The sequence below is a fragment of the Leucopleurus acutus genome (genome assembly GCF_964270905.1).
Source record: "Leucopleurus acutus genome assembly, chromosome: X".
Lineage (NCBI taxonomy): Eukaryota > Metazoa > Chordata > Mammalia > Artiodactyla > Delphinidae > Leucopleurus > Leucopleurus acutus.
In genome coordinates, this window is record NC_139148.1 from 99,687,699 (window position 1) to 99,703,141 (window position 15,443).

Below are 15,443 nucleotides of genomic sequence, written 5' to 3' on the forward strand. Positions count from 1 at the left end.
AACCAAACACTATAGGGTATTTTTGTACAGAAAGTGTTATCTGCCCTTAAAGAGTTTAAACTCCTCTTGAGGGAAGCAATGTAAAGCTAAGAGCACAACTGCACCTGGCTACGTACTGATATTAAATAGTAACTTAAACAACTAACAATAGAGGAATGATTAAATCAAATATGGTGCATACATACAATAGACTATTAGGCAGTCGTTAAAAATCATGTTATAAAGCATTTTTCTTCAGTGGAACAGTGGCATAAACAAAACTCTCAGAAAGAACAATTTGGAAGAAAAGTATACAACAGACTATAATGGAAAGATTTTAAGGCAACAACATTACATAAATTAATGTTGAGAAAACATTCAGTCATGAGTTGATGAGGTTTTTTACAAGAGAAGAAGTGAAAATATATACAGCAATTATTTCTGAGAGCTTATGGCAAATGGAGGACAGTAGACCAATGTAAGAAGAGAAAACTAGACCAAGACACATGAAAATAATTTTAAACAATTTAGAGCTATACTACTGGAAAATCTGCTAAACCCAAGCCAAAATAGGCATTCATCTCACAATTTTTCCTGGACTTCATCTACAAATATGATTTTCAAGATGGGATTAGTTAAAACAACAGATTAATGCTCAAAACATTTTATAATAATTTTAATGCCAAACGTTATTTAATGTCATAAACATTACTTACAAATCAATTTTATTAGTTAACCTAAATATTTAAAAGCAGTCAACTATTCTAAAATAAAAACATATTCAGTGATACAATATAACAATATATAAAAACTATAGCTAATTTGCAACTGTTAAAGTTTAATAATCATATCTCTGCTTATGAAGCAATTAATAAGCTGTTATTTCTTTTTGCTTTCTGATAGCTTTTCTTTTTTTAAATAATATAACAAAACAATAAAAACAAAAATCAGAGAGACAGTAAGAAGTCCAATCTGACTGAAGAACAGGTACATACATGAGAAGTATTTGGAAAACATAGTGGAAAAAGAAAGAGACAAACTGTGGAGGGACCTGAAAAGGCACCCAGGGTAAGAAGCAGGCTAAATTGAACAAATGTGCTAAACATCTACTGTGTACCACACACTATACTAAATGTTGGAATGGCAACAAAGCAACTATACTCAAAAACCTCCAAAATCAATAAAAAGAGAAATGTAAACAAATACCATATTTCTTTGATCTTACAATGCACATTTTCGTCTAATGTTAACATTTCTAAAATCCATGTATGTGCTTATTGTGGTAGTGTTTCTCTTTTTCTGGAAAAGTTATTAAATTGATAATGAATGTTACAATAGGGGAAATATATTAATTGCAATAAAGGATCACAGCAGCTACATTAGAGGGATAGAGTAATCCCTATATGTAAAGGATGCAGGAAAGGGAAAAGGTAATAAAGAAAGGCCTGATCTTGGATACAAAAGATCAACAGGAGTTCACAAGGCAGAAAAGAGGGAGAAGAAGGACATCAACAGTAAGGGCAAAAATAACATGAAAACATGGAATAGCATGATACTTTCAAGGAACAGCATGGAATCTGGCAGGCTGGAATGTAGAGTTTTGGGACACTATGAGACTAAACTGAAAAGCAGGTAGGCCAGGAATGCAAGAAGGATATAACAGCTAAAAGCCTATCAATGTAATATACCATATTAATGCAATAAAAGACAAAAAACTAGATATAAAAAGGAATTTCTTCAACCTGAAAAAGGGCATCTATGAAAAACACCAGAGCTAATATCATATTTAATGGTGAAAGACTGAATGCATTCCTCCTAAATTCAGGAATAAGACAAGAATGTCCACTCTCACCATATCCACTCAACACTGTACTAGAAGTTCTAGCCAGGATGATTAGGCAAGAAACTGAAATAAAAGGCATCCAGATTCGAAAGGAAGTATAACTATCTCTATTTGCAGATGACATGATCGTACATACAGAAAATGCTAATGAATCCATTAAAAGACTATTAGAATGAAGAAACAAGTTCAGCAAGGTTGCAAGATAAAAGACCACTATGTAAAAGTCAATTATAGGGACTTCCCTGGTGGTCCAGTGGTAAAGAATCCGCCTTCCAATGCAGGGGACACAGGTTCAGTCCCTGGTCGGGGAACTAAGATCCCACATGCTGTGGGGCAACTAAGCCTGTGTGCCACAACAACTGAGCTTGTGTGCCTCAACTAGAGAGCCTGCATGCCGCAAAGTACAGAGCCCATGCATTCTGGAGCCCACGACACAACTAGAGAAGAGGAAACCCACACGCCACAACTAGAGAGAAGCCTGTGTGCTGCAACAAAGAGCCCGTGCACCGCAACGAGCACTGCAATGAAAGATCCCACGTGCCACAATGAAGATCCCACATGCCACAACGAACACCTGACACAGCCAACTAAATAAATAGATAAATAAATAAATACTAAAAATAATAATAATAAAGTCTACTAAAAAAAAAGTCAATTATATCTGGGTCCAGTGGTTAGGACTCCGTACTTTCACTGCCTAGGGCCCAGGTTCAATCCCTGGTCAGGGAACTAAGATTCCACAAGCCACGTGGTGCAGCCACAAAAAAAAAAAACAAAAAAAAACGTATTTCAATAAACTAGCAATGAATATCCCAAAAATGAAATTAAGAAAAAATTCTATTTTTTCTATATGATAGTATGTCAGAAAATAAAGACTGAGGAAAACAACAAAATATTATTGAAAGAAACTAAAGATACAAATAAATCAAAAGACATCCCATATTCATGGACTGGAAAACTTAATATTGTTAAGATGGTAAAATTTCCCCAAATTGACCTACAGATTCAACACAACCCCTATCAAAATCCCAAACTGCATTTTCTGAAGAAATTGACAAGCTGATCCTAAAATTCATATTGGTCTCGAAACAGCCAAAGCAATCTTGAAAAAGAACAATGTTGGAAGAAGACTCACACCTCCTGATTACAAAACTTAATACAGAGCTACAGAAATCAAGATAGAGTGGTACCAGGATAAGAACAGATATACAGGGCTTCCCTGGTGGCGCAGTGGTTGAGAGTCTGCCTGCCGATGCAGGGGACATGGCTTTGTGCCCCGGTCCGGGAAGATCCCACATGCCGCAGAGCAGCTAGGCCCGTGAGCCATGGCCGCTGAGCCTGCGTGTCTGGAGCCTGTGCTCCACAACAGGAAGGAAAGGCCACAACAGTGAGAGGCCCGCGTACCGCAAAAAAAAAAAAAAAAAAAAAAAGAACAGATATACAAATCAATGGAATAGAATTGAGAGTCCAGAAATAAATGTTCACATTTATGGTCAGTTGATTTTCAACAAGGGTAACAAGAAAACTGGATGAGGAAAGAAAGGTATTTTCCGGAAATGGTGCTGGGACAACTAGATATACATATGCAAAAGAACAAAGTTGGACCCTGATCTCACACCATACATAAAGAACTCAAGATGGACAGATAGCCAAGAGGCACATGAAAAGATGTTCAACATCACTAATTATTAGAGAAATGCAAATCAAAACTATAATGAGGTATCACCTCACACCAGTCAGAATGGCCATCATCAAAAAATCTAGAAACAACAAATGCTGGAGAGGGTGTGGAGAAAAGGGAACCCTCTTGCACTGTTGGTGGGAATGTAAATTGGCAAAGCCATTATGGATAACAGTATGGAGGTTCCTTAAAAAACTAAAAATAGAACTAACATACGACCCAGCAATCCCACTCCTGTGCATATATCCAGAGAAAACCATAATTCGAAAGGATACATGCATCCCAATGTTCATTGCAGCACTACTTGCAATAGCCAGGACATGGAAGCAACCTAAATGTCCATCAATGGAGGAATGGATAAAGAAGATGTGGTATATATATACCATGGAATATTATTCAGCCATAAAAAAGAATGAAATAATGCCATCTGTAGCAACATAGAGGGACCTAGAGATTGTTATACTGAGTTAGACAGAGAAAGACAGAGAAAGTCAGACAGAGAAAGACAAATATCATATGATATCGCTTATATGTGGAATCTAAAAAAATGATACAAATGAAACTATTTACAAAACAGAAAGAGTCACAGATGTAGAAAACCAACTTATGGTTACCAAGGGGAAAGGGGGGAGATAAAATGGGGGATTGGGATTGACATATACACACTACTACATATAAAAGATAACTAATAAGAACCTACTGTATAGCACAGGGAACTCTATTAGGTGCTCTGTAATGACCTATATGGGAATGGAGTCTAGAAGAGAGTGGATATATGTATATGCACGGCTGATTCAGTTTGCTATACAGCAGAAACTAACACAACGTTGTAAATCAACTATACTCCAATAAAAAAAATTAATTTAAAAAAAAAGTACCGGGCTTCCCTGGTGGTGCAGTGGTTGAGAGTTGGCCTGCCGATGCAGGGGACGTGGGTTCGTGCCCCGGTCCAGGAAGATCCCACATGACGCGGAGCGGTTGGGCCCGTGAGCCATGGCCACTGAGCCTGCACGTCCGGAGCCTGTGCTCCGCAACGGGAGAGGCCACAACAGTGAGAGGCCCGCGTACCGAAAAACAAAAAAGTACCAACACACCTGAGGGGTAAAATACAGTATTTACTGGTAAGAAAAAAGTTATAATTGAAAAACAAACAAACAAACAAAAGAACTCAAGATGGATAATATGTCTAATGTAAGTGCTAAAATTATAAAACCAAAAGAAAACAAAAGAGTAAATCTTCATAACCCTGGGTTAGGCAATGTCTCCTTAGATATGACACAGAAAGCACAAGCAACATAAGAAAAAAAAAGATAAAATGGGCTTCATCAAAATTTTCAAATTTTGTGTTTCAAAGCAGACGACCCACAGACTAGGAAAGAAACATTTGCAAGCTATATACTTGGGTAAGGGTTTTATGTATAGAAGAAAAAGAAAAAAAAATTCTTATAACTCAGTAATAAGGAAAAGACAACCCAATTAGAAAGTGGACAGAATCTAAACAGACATTCCCTTAGGAAGATATACAAATGGACAATAAACACATGAAAGGAGGTCAACATCATTAGTCATTCGCAAAATGCAAATCAAAACCATAACGAGATTATACTTCACACTTACTAGGATGACTGTAAACAAAAATACAGATAGCAACAAGTGTTGTTGAAGATATGAAGAAACTGGAATCCTCATACACTGCTACTGGAAATGTAATATGGTGCAGCCACTTTGGAAAACAATTTAGCATTTCCTCAAAATGTCAAACATAGAATTAACATATGATCCAAGACGCAAGAGGGAAGAGATATGGGAACATATGTATAGTATAACTGATTCACTTTGTTATAAAGCAGAAACTAACACACCATTGTAAAGCAATTATACCCCAATAAAGATGTTAAAAAAAAAACCATATGATCCAGCAATTCTACTCCTACATGTATAAGAGAAATGAAAACATACATCTACCCAACTTTTACATAATATTCATAGCAATATTATTTATAATAGCCAAAGAATGGAAACAACCCAACTGTCCATCATCTGATGAATGGACAAACAAAATGTACAATAGAATATTATTCAGATATAAAACGGAATGAAGTACTGATATATGCTACAACATAAATGAACTTTAAAACATGATAAACGAAAGAAGACTATCACAAAGGGCCACATACTGTAAGAATCTATTTATATAAAATGTTCAGAATCAACAAATCTATAAATACAAAAAGTATGTTAGAGGTTGCCTAGGTCTAGATTGGTGGCGGGGTGGGGGGATATGCTAATGGGTATGGGGTTTCTTTTTGAAGTGATAAAAATATCCCAAAATTAGACTGCAGTGATGAGTGTACAACTAACAACCAATAAACTATATACTTTAAATGAGTGAATTTTTGGCATGTGAATTATATCTCAGTAAAATGTTAAAAAGAAAAGAAGTAGGCAGGGATATATCTGGAAAAAGATGGTCCATGTACTAAAACACAAAATAGGACCTCTACCTCACACTATACATAAAAATCAACTCCACATTGATGAGGAACTGAAACACCCAAAACAAACCTTTAAAACCTTTAGTAAAAAACATACATGAATATATTTTACACATTCTTAAACAAGACACAAAAAATAGTGACTATAAAAGACTGATAAATTTGACTGTATTAAAATGTAGAACATTTGTTCAGCAAATGACTCCTTAAAAAGCAAAAAAGACAAGTTACAAACTAGGAGAAAATACAATATACAAAACTGACAAATGATTAGTATAGTATTAGTATTTGGGGCAAAATAAATTATTTCACAGTACAGGAAACATATATGGCCAAGTAGGTAAGACATTTGAAGATACGTTAATGAAACTGGTGATCAGGGAAATATAAACCAAGAAAGGTATCACCTCGAACGAGTCAGAATGGCCACCATCAAAAAGTCTACAAGCAATAAATGCTGGAGAGGGTGTGGAGAAAATGGAGCCCTCTTGCACTGTTGGTGGGAATGTAAATTGATACAGCCACTATGGAGAACAGTATGGAGGTTCCTTAAGAAACTAAAAACAGAACTACCATATGACCCAGCAATCCCGCTACTGGGCATATACCCTAAGAAAACCATAATTCAAAAAGAGTCATGTACCACAATGTTCACTGCAGCTCTGTTTACAGTAGCCAGGACATGGAAGCAACCTAAGTGTCCATCAACAGATGAATGGATAAAGATGTATATACAATGGAATATTACTCAGTCTTAAAAAAGAATGAAATAATGCCATTTGCAGCCACATGGATGGATCTAGATTATCATACTAAATGAAGTAAATTAGACAGAGAAAGACAAATGTTATATGATATCACTTATATGTGGAATCTTTAAAAAACGACACAAATGACCTTATTTACAAAACAGAAACAGACTCACAGATATAGAAGACAAACTTATGGTTACCAAAGGAGAAAGGAGGGGGGAGGGATAAATTAGGAGTTTGGGATTAACAGATACTATATATAAAATAGATAAACAACAAGGACTTACTGTATAGCACTGGGAACTATATTCAATATCTTGTAATAACCTATAATGGAAAAGAATCTGAAAAAAATATATATATACACACACATACGCACATATATATAAATAACTGAGTCACTTTGCTGTACACCTGAAACTAACACAGCATTGTAAATCAACTACACTTCAATTAAAAAAAATAGTTTCATACTACAAAAAAAAAGACGTCATTGAACTACCATTTTAAACTCGTTTGGGGGAATTCCCTAGCAGTCCAGTGGTTAGGATTCCGTGCTTCCACTGCAGGGGGTGCGGGTTCAATTCCTGGTTGGTCAACTAAGATCTCGCATGCCTCAATGCAGCCAAAAAAATTAAAAATAATAAACTCGTTTGGCCAAAATGTTTAAATCTGACAATACTATGTGTTGGAGGAGATACGAATTCATAGGATCTCTTACAGAGGTTGATGGAAAGGTAAACTGTAAACCAGTTGGCATTATCTCCTTAATTTGAACATTAACATACCATACAATCCAGCTATTCCACTCCCAAGAATAAACACAAGAGAAATTCTTGCACATGCACAACAGAAGACATGTATAATAACGCTTATAGCAGCACTGCTCACTAGAGCAAAAATATGTTAACAACCCAAATGGCCAGGAGTGAGACAGTGGATAAACTATACTATAGTCACACAATGAAAGATAATGGAGCCACCAAAAAGAATGAACTACAGGGACTTCCCTAGAGGCGCAGTGGTTAAGAATCCGCCTGCCAATGCAGGGGACACAGGTTCAAGCCCTGGTCCGGGAAGATGCCACATGCCGTGGAGCAACTTAAGCCCGTGCGCCACAACTACTGAAGCCTGCACACCTAGAGACCGTGCTCCACAAGAGAAGCCACCGCAATGAGAAGCCCGCACACCGCAATGAAGAGTAGCCCCCACTTGCCACAACCAGAGAAAAGCCTGTGTGTGGCAACGAAGACCCAACGCAGCCATAAATAAAATAAATAAATATATAATTTTTAAAAAAACAGAATGAACTACAGCTTCATACAACAATTTGGATGAATCTGAGCAACTTAATATTAAGTAATATAACATAAAAATTACCAGTTATATAAAGCAGAGTTGTGTATTAGCTTTTTCACATTTTTGTAAAGTTCAAAACAAGGAATAAGCAACGTATTATTAAGGAGCTGGCTTACTGGATAGAAGGTGTTTTAGTAGCAACAAGTGACAATCAGATTTGCATATTAGAGTGCTCCAGCTACAGTGTGAAAGACTAATTGGACTTGAAGCAAACTGAACATGAGGCAGAGAGATCATTTGGGAAAACTGTTGATAGGTCCAGTTAAAGGTGAGGAGAGGAGGACCTGAACAACAACAATGGCAGTGAGAACAGACAGGAAGGAAACAGATCTGAAAGCTATTCAAACAGTTATGATCAAGAGGCCTTAGGTCCTAACCAGATATAGAGGGTGAGGGACAGTGAAGAGTCAAGAATAATTCCCAACTTTCTGGTCTGGGAGATCAGGGGGCCTAGGGTCAATAACAAAAGTTGATCTTTTTTTGACATTTTGAGTTTGAAGAGACTCTAAGAAGTCAATATTCATATAGTATCCTCTTTTTATGATTAAGTATAAAATCTGATCCTTCCCCCTTCAAAGCCCATCCTCCGTCTCCATTATAAAGCCCCCTCTGATGTTCTACCAACACAATCATGTCACCGCTCCCTCTTCAAACTTGCACATCACTCTGTTTTCACTTAAGACATTTATCTTACTCTAGCCCAGTACTGCTCAATCTCAATCACCACTGACATTTTGGACCAGGTAACTCTTTGTTGTGTGGGCAGTCTTGTTCATTGTAGGAAGCTTAGCAGCAACCCTGGCTTCTACCCACTAGATATCAGTAGTATCCCCAAGTTGTGACAGTCAAAAATGTCCCTGGACATTACCAAATATCTCCTGGGGGCAAGTTCCCCCACTCCTTGAAACCTTGATCTAGCCTATATAATAGATACCTGAGTACTTATTTTATACCACTAGGAAATCATAAGTTCCTTAAAGGCAGCAACTTTATCACCCTGTCCATTTACATAAAATAGATATGACAAATCCATTCTTACATACTAATCAAGGTAAATTAAGGAGATAGCTATGTTCAATTTACTATTTTTAATGTATAAATATCTTTAAAAGTAATTGATTTCTCATTGACACAGACATCCCCAACCAATTAGCTCAAAGTATTAAGGATTTATATATTGTAATTACTTTTTTAAGAGGGGAAAATTTCTATGCTGCACATTCTAGAGTCTCTCAGGGACATAATAATGTAGAGAAGTCATTTTTGAATGAAATCCAGATACACAAATGCTCTAGAATTGGTTAGTCTCAACAGAGTTCAAATAAAATTTTATGGCACAGTTATTTTATTTCTGTTTCTTGTCACCTTGAATCCCTAATATTATACATAAAATTCCACGGAAAGGAACTTAAACAATTAATTTAAAAGTGACAACAATCTCTGTCACAAATTATAAGAGTACACAGATTAACAACGTCCACAAATAGGGAAGAACTTACTTTCTTATTTGGAAAAAAAACTTTAAAAAAATTTTGCGGTCAAAAAATATATGAGACAATATCCATTGTTTAATTATCCATTACAGTCCATTGACTAGTATTCTGTAAGTGGAATGCTATCAATTTATAATTTATTTGAAACAGGAGAAATGTAAAGATTAAAAGTTAGACCTTTAGCAGACTGAATACACTAGTTTAAAATGAGACTAAACACAAATTTAAATTATTGTTATAAAACTCACTTGTACAGTTTTCTTTTATTACATTAAATGGTTCCCTGGAGTATATAAGGTATTTTTTCCTATAAAAGGGAAGCAGAGAAAACTTTCTGAAACTTTTCAGAAAACTGATTATAAGAGTGTTACAATGCTTCAAGAACTACCTAAATACACACAAAGTGTAGAGAAAAGAAAAAGGTTTCCCCTTCTACATCATGATGATGAACAGCCTCTGTACGATGGGGGTGGGCATCATACAGTTTAAGTAACCCTTAGAGTGTACTGCTGGGATAGACTAGGAGAGTGATACGCCCTTTTGCAAAGTTTCACTGTATGCCTTGGAACTTAAATATCACCTCCCAGGAAATCAATATGCTCTAAGTATTCAATTACTTTTATTTGTGAAGTGTCCTTAACATCATCTCTCATGCTGTCAATGAGGTTCTGGATCTTGTACATCTTTATGCTTTTGATGATAAATAAATGCTTCAGAGTTTATGTTACAAATAATCTAAATCAAAATATTAAATTTTAAACTTAATCAAGTGTCACTATAACCCCAATTCAAAAATATCCCAATCAACCATTTCTGTTCTTTTACCTGTCATGCAGTATATATAATTTTTTTCAGAAAACATCGTAAGCTCATATTGTTCAAAAGCAACTAATTTAGCTGCTTAACACAGTCCTAATTCTAAACTATGGCTTACTCTCCATAATGACTCCTTAAAGCATTTTGCTCTATTGAGTACTTATTCCTATGCTTGTAACTTTGTTCTCCCAGATGACACTGCCTCACTTAAGATTAAAATTTAAGACAATAATGTCCCCAGACATATACCTTCCCCTTCACCTTAGCAAAAGTCAGGTAACTCCTCCCTTCCATTGCTAACAACTTTCCAGGAACTCCATGAAGATCCCCCCTCCCCCACTCGCATTTTAACACTGAACTCTCTACTAGTTCCCTCCTTTCAGCCTCCAAGTATGTTTGAGAAAATATAGAGTGAACCTGCAGTTAACATCTGCCCTTAACATGCAATGTCATTCTCAACTCCGTATCAGTGCAATTTCTCCCCTGACAGTCTGCAACTGTCCCTCCTGCTTAATCATAACTTGATCCCATACTGATCATTTACCTCAAGATTCAGCTATATCTAACTCTATAGGAAACTTTCTTAAACTAACTTAACCCCCAATAAAATTAAGCCTTATGCCCCAGTTCCATATCACTTAATTGTACAGTTTATTAAAACATACAACTTTGAACATTATATATTATAACTCTTTTCTAATTGTTACATATATTACTGTACACATTCACCTAGTTTGTAAACCCTTCGAGGATCATGTTTCCAAAGTTAGAGTTCAATAAAAGCTTGCTTAATGAATTTATTCTAAAACCAACAGAGGGGCATGAAGACAAGCTATGCAAATACCATGCACAAAACAAAACACACTGCACCACAAACAAAAACTATATAATCTATGAAACTAAATAAGCATTCATCTTTCAGATTAAATAACCTATTTATTAGCATAGTGTTTATTTTAATAGTAGCTTTGTTATAAGAAGAGAAAGTGTTGCAATGGAAATAACACTGGAATAGTGCTAGAGTTGGAAAACCTAGCCTCTGACCCACACTCTGCCATACGCTAGCCATTTAACTTCCGGCAAATCACTTAACCTCTCTCAACAACAAAGAGTAATTACTATGCACTCTACAAAGCTCAAAGGGTTATTATTAGGATACAATAGGGTAATATATATTAAAGTGCTCAGAATTTATAAAGAGCTGTATAAATGGTATTATTTTAATGATAAACGTACCCTCCAATTTAAGATAACATTTTATTTTAAAGTGTGAACTTGCAAAAGAAAGAAATTAACTATTTATGCTATAGAAGAATTCATCACTGAATAAAATAAATCACTGCAAGGTTCAGCAATTCAAATTCAATCTGAAGCAATTAAAATATGAGTCAACCGTCAAAAGTGTCCTTCACATTCAATTTTTCAGTAAGATATTTATTACATAAAGCAAGGCAGATATTTGAATCAGGCCACAAAATCACAAGGTTATTCCACTGAATGCACTAAGATGGCCTTCACCTATGTTACAAAATCAGATGCTGCACAGATTAACTGGCTCCATTTTACAAGCCGATACAATGCACCATGCCCCACAGTTGAAGAGGTGAACCAGCACATGTAGGAAATACTAGAGTTGACTCCAGGTTTACAGGAAAACACGTGATTAACCAGGACACAGCACAATCTGATGTATGTAAAGAATTCCTAAATCTGTTTCACAGACCTATTGTTTATGGACATAAAGAAGTATGAAGAAGCAGAGGGAGCAGCTGCAAGTAGACTGAGACTTATTTGTAGCACTGGTGACAAAGTCAAATATGAAAAGTTTCAGGATTTGTTTGGGTAGCCGTTAAAATCACTTCCAAGCTCTCTTACAGTCAACAAATTATCACAGTATCCAGACAGACTTTTTAAAGTTCTAGGCAATTTCCCTTTGTCTTGCCAAATCTACCCACAGACCAGCAAAGATAAGACATTACAACCAGAGTTAGCTACTTTCCTGAAATGGGTAACCAACTTTCTGATCCCTATTTTTATGTTTTTATATGGGTGAGGATTTTAATCAAGAAGTATCTGGAGGGACTTCCCTGGCCGTCCAGTGGTTAAGACTCCACGGGAACTAAGATCCCACATGCCGCGTGGCCAAAAAAAAAAAAAAAGTATCTGCAAGGCATATCAATTCAAAAAAGGTCACAAGCACAAACCACCAAATGGAGATTCAAGTAAATTGGCAAACTCTCCCTTTTAAATGTTAATTGCCTGGAAAGGCTGCCATAATTATTTAGCGTTGAGCTCCATCCCAGCAAAGGAAGAGGAGTGAGGCTGAAGACGGAAAAAGAAATAAGGAGGGCGGCAGGAGAGAGGGGACAGGTGAAGAAGAACAGACACCAGAAATGCAAAGAGAAATAAAAAGGTACCAAAGATAAACTTTGCCATCAGCAACCTATTATCCACTTTCCCTCACAGGAAGACTATTAATAGACAAAACAAGATTTTGCTGCTACATATTCTAGGGGCATTCTTTTCTTAACGCAAATTTATCCAACAGTAGGGAACTGGAGAAATTATAGTTTCCTGGTAAGTTTCTAGTCACTACAGACATAATATGATGAAAAAAATGGGTCTGCTTTACTCAAGTCTATCAAAAAGAATACTGAACTAGAACTTGAACACTTGGTTCCTAGCTTTGGTTTTGACCCTCTTGACAAGTAGCTTTAGGTTAGTCACCAAACTTTTATCAATGTTCTCATTCACTCAAACAATAAATATATCTTGAGTGCCTAAAAACTGAGCTATTTTAGAGTTTCCCAACCCTGACTGCACATTAGAATCACCTGGGAATTCTTAAAAAACAAAACAAACCAACAAACAAAAAAACCCTCTCTTTGCCCCTGAGACTGAGTAAATTGGTCTAGGGTGGGGCCCAGGCATAGGTTTAAAAAATAAAACACACTCCCTTGTGATTTTAACATGCAGGCAAGGTGGTAAACCACAGGTCTATTTCATCTTATGTATATGTAAGGAACAGCAAAATAATGTGAAAAGCCCTCTCCCTTCCTTTGAAATTTATCAATTTCCCCTTCTAATCCAATTTTGTTTCAACCTAGGTTCTCACCACCTCACACCTAGATTAACAAATAGCTTTCTACCTATTTTCCCTTCTTTCAATCTCTTCCCAACCCAATAAACCACTGCTGTCTAATCAATTTGGTACTGAAACAGTATCCCACTGAGAGTCATTTTAAGTATAACAATATCAACAAACAGAACTGTTTTCATCAAGCAGAGAATATACTGTATATACATATTTGTATGTCTGTATGTATATGTATGTACGGCATGTATGTATAATCTCAAACGTGCTCTGTTTGTCTTCAGTTCCATTTATATATAATGGATACTAGTCTCTTTACATATAAGATTATTGTCCCTAACTAGTTCATGGCTGAATTTGGTCAAAAATGAATGGCAAATGAGTCACCCACAGATTTCTCATTTAAATTTTGAAGTGTTCCCACAAGGAACATATATTCAATTTTTAAAAAAGTAAAATGCGGTGGAATTATCTCAAAAAGTCCTCTGTTACTGTAGGCACTGATAAAGTTTATGATGAATGAATTTTACCAAGAACAAATATGGTTCTGGTTTGTGTTAAAACTTGCCTCAGAAAACAAACTGAAGCCTTAAAAGCCAGTGGTTATAACCACATAAGATGATATTCATATTTATGAAAAATATTATTAAGTACAATATAAGCAATATATAATGAGAAAACTGAACAAGTATATGACTCTTTCCCTGCCTTTAAGGAGCTCTCCATCTTCTCAGGGAAAGCAAAACATAAAAAGAAAATAAAGCCAGCACTAGCAGGTAAGTGGTAAAGACTATAAGTACCACAGGAATTCAAAGAAACAGGAGACTACTGTGGACTAAGGGAGTTGGAGACAGCATCTTGGAAAAGCTGGAGCTTGAACAAAATTAAATAGGTGGAGAAAAGAAGGAAATCTCGTGCATGTGGATGACCTTCTACAAAGATAAGGCAAAAATTCATAAACTATATTTGAGGGACAGAGAGCTGACCTAGTTGGAACAGAGGGTTCTATGTAGGAGCATTTGAAGAGTTACGGTTGCAATAATAAATTGGAGCCAGGCAGTGAAAGCCCTGAATGCCAAGAGAGGATGCTTCAACTTTGTCCTATAGATAAAGAAATCTTTTATAGGTAACAAGTAAAACAACATATCTCTATAATGATGCAGTCTGAAACCATTTTTCTTCATGCCTTTGAAGAACATACCAAGTAGTATAATATCTTGCCAATGTATCATGAATATATGAACATATTGTTTGTTCAGAGTGAAGGAGTAAATACTCAAACATGCTTTCCAAAATACAAAATCACTGATCAATTACACATTTCTAGTTCTTAGGATAATTCCTAAGAGAATAATTGGGTAGAAGACTTCAATTTTAGGTTTTCCTCCTCTCCCCATCCTCACGCAAACACACACCTTGATTTAATATCTAGAAACGTAATACAATGAAACAGTGTTATTCTGAAAATAAGAGGTCTTTTATTGTTTCTCATTATGAGTGAATTTACTTACTATATTGCTTCAAAATCACTAAATCTATTAAAATCAATCTGTCCATGATTTCTTTCAGCAAAGCAAATAAAAACAGACACATAAATAACAAATTTAAAGATTACAAAAGGTAAAAAATCCTTCATCAAACCAAAACACACCTAAAATAATCGGCATTGGCTTATAAGGCAGAGGGGAAAGAGAGTGTGTTCATAACAAAAAATGCCATCCACAACAAAGAGTACCAGAGAGTATATGAAGAACATTACAATAGCCAATTTCTTGTCCAAAATGATAAACCATTAACCCACAACTCCAAGAAGAATGGAGTTAATTTTGTTTCTCAAAAACGCCCTTAAAATTTCTGGTTATATCTGCAATAAAAATTAAGACTCCAACATAACTCAGAACAAGGACTCTTTCCCCTAGTAAACCAGACAC

The 15,443-nt window shown here is 35.8% G+C and overlaps 1 protein-coding gene across 6 annotated transcripts in view; it reads right to left on the minus strand.

Moving 5' to 3' along the window:
* The window catches only part of LRCH2 (leucine rich repeats and calponin homology domain containing 2), a gene marked incomplete at both ends in the record, with an annotated part of 91,338 nt that overhangs the window by 74,911 nt on the left and 984 nt on the right, over positions 1-15,443 (minus strand). The gene's annotated exons all lie outside the window — the stretch shown is intronic.